Source organism: Salvelinus namaycush, chromosome 16 (assembly GCF_016432855.1).
Source record: "Salvelinus namaycush isolate Seneca chromosome 16, SaNama_1.0, whole genome shotgun sequence".
Classification (NCBI taxonomy): Eukaryota; Metazoa; Chordata; class Actinopteri; order Salmoniformes; family Salmonidae; genus Salvelinus; species Salvelinus namaycush.
Genome location: NC_052322.1, coordinates 41,072,540 through 41,075,039, shown reverse-complemented (window position 1 = coordinate 41,075,039; position 2,500 = coordinate 41,072,540). Strand labels below are relative to the sequence as shown.

Sequence of the window (2,500 nt, the reverse complement as noted above, 5' to 3'; positions counted from 1 at the left end):
GTGTTCTGTCTGTCTGTCTGTCTGTCTGTCTGTCTGTCTGTCTGTCTGTCTGTCTGTCTGTCTGTCTGTCTGTCTGTCTGTCTGTCGGTCGGTCGGTCGGTCGGTCGGTCGGTCTGTCGGTCTGTCGGTCTGTCGGTCTGTCGGTCTGCCTGTCGGTCTGTCTGCCTGTCTGTCGGTGGTGTTCTGTCTGTCTGTCTGTGGTGTGCTGTCTGTATGTCTGTCTGTCTGTGGTGTTCTGTCTGTGGTGTTATGTCTGTCTGTGGTGTTCTGTCTGTGGTGCTATGTATGTCTGTGGTGTTCTGTATGTGGTGTTCTGTATGTGGTGTTCTGTATGTGGTGTTCTGTCTGTCTGTGGTGTTCTGTCTGTGGTGTTCTGTCTGTGGTGTTCTGTCTGTCTGTGGTGTTCTGTCTGCGGGGTGTTCTGTCTGTATGTGGTGTTCTGTCTGTCTGTGGTGTTCTGTCTGTCTGTGGTGTTCTGTCTGTCTGTGGTGTTCTGTCTGTCTGTGGTGTTATGTCTGTCTGTGGTGTTCTGTCTGTCTGTGGCGTTATGTCTGTCTGTGGTGTTCTGTCTGTGGGGTGTTCTGTCTGTCTGTGGTGTTCTGTCTGTCTGTGGTGTTCTGTCTGTATGTGGTGTTCTGTCTGTCTGTGGTGTTCTGTCTGTCTGTGGTGTTATGTCTGTCTGTGGTGTTCGTTCTGTCTGGGGGGTGTTCTGTCTGGGGGGTGTTCTGTCCGGGGGGGTGTTCTGTCCGGGGGGGTGTTCTGTCTGGGGGGGTGTTCTGTCCGTGGGGGTGTTCTGTCTGGGGGGTGTTCTGTCTGGGGGGCGATCTGTCTGGGGGGGTGTTCTGTCTGGGGGGTGATCTGTCTGGGGGGTGTTTGTCTAGGGGGTGTTCTGTCTGGGGGGTGATCTGTCTGGGGGGTGTTCTGTCTGGGGGGGTGTTCTGTCTGGGGGGGGTGTTCTGTCTGGGGGGGGTGTTCTGTCTGGGGGGGGTGTTCTGTCTGGGGGGGTGTTCTGTCTGGGGGGGTGTTCTGTCTAGGGGGTGTTCTGTCTGGGGGGTGTTCTGTCTGGGGGGTGTTCTGTCTGGGGGGTGATCTGTCTGTGGTGGAATGGTAGGCTACGCTGTATACCTTCCACTGGCAATCTGTCAAACTTGGTCCTGCCCCCCCCCCCCCCCCCCCCCCCCTGTACTATACAGCTGATTCAAATAATCAACTCATCATCAAGCTTTGATTATTTCAATCAGCTGTGTAGTGCCAGGGCAAAAAACAAAAAGGGGGAACCAGGACTGAGTTATATCCCCTGCTATATCGCACACCCATAGGAACCATAGAAACAGACAACAGAAATCACAAAGAGAAACACACACCTGAAACACCACAAAGTTAGATGACAACATAAGGCAGACATATTGAGGATAGGAGCTGGGAAAATGATATGGCCATGAAGACCTTAACAACACACAATGTCCAGAGAAGTAATGTTTCCCCTGCTGGATTAGTAACAGCACTCAGGATATTTGCAAGCAGGGGTCTTTTGTGTGAATCAAGTTTATATTTATTTGGTTTCTACTGTAACTGCATTCAGCTTTTTTACTGCCAAAATGTCCCACAGTTCCAAACTTTAATATAGGAAATACTAGTTTGGACACACCTACTAACACACCTACTAATTCCAGGGTATTTCTTTGTTTTACCTATTTTCTACATTGTAGAATAGTAGTGAAGACATCAACACTATGAAATAACACATATGGAATCATGTAGTAACCAAAAAAGTGTTAAACAGATCAAAATATATTATATTAGTGTCTTTTATTCCAGGTGACTACATCATGAAGCTGGTTGAGAGAAGGCCAAGAGTGTGCAAAGCTGTCATCAAGGCAAACAGTTGCTACTTTGAAGAATCTAAAATATATTTTCATTTTGTTAAGACTTTGTTGTTAACTACATGACTCCATATGTGTTATTTCATAGTTTGATGTCTTCACTATTATTCAACAACATAGAAAATAGTAAAAATAAAGAAAAAAGCTGGAATGAGTAGGTGTGTCCAAACTGTTGACTGGTTCTGTATGTGAAACCAATGTTGTGTTAATGAGGATGCTGATGGAGAAGAAAGAAGAAGCTGAGGAACAGAACCGGTAGGTCCAGAGGATCTCTGGAGGTATCGGTGCCACAACAAAACACTAGTGATACTCACCCAGATCTGCAGACATTGACATAAAAACACATGACACAACCCATTAACCCAGCTGCAACAAAGGGAAGTCTAGTGGCTGTATTCAGGGTCTGTGTATGCAACCAATAGCATAGACTGACTTTGGAGTAAAACCAAAACATTCAAGTCAAATGGGACACACTCAAATGGATTCTTCCCACAGTTAGGAAATTAGACCCATGACGTAAGTGTTCTCAAGAGTACTAAACTCCAGACAGTTTATGTCTAAAGTAGCCTCCTCTAGAATGAATCAGATGTAGAATATAGAGCTAGTCATGAACGTCT

At 46.6% G+C, this 2,500-nt stretch overlaps 1 protein-coding gene across 1 annotated transcript in view; it reads right to left on the bottom strand.

Moving 5' to 3' along the window:
* LOC120061677 (ERC protein 2) overlaps positions 1-2,500 on the bottom strand; it is a 253,027-nt gene that overhangs the window by 112,348 nt on the left and 138,179 nt on the right. The gene's annotated exons all lie outside the window — the stretch shown is intronic.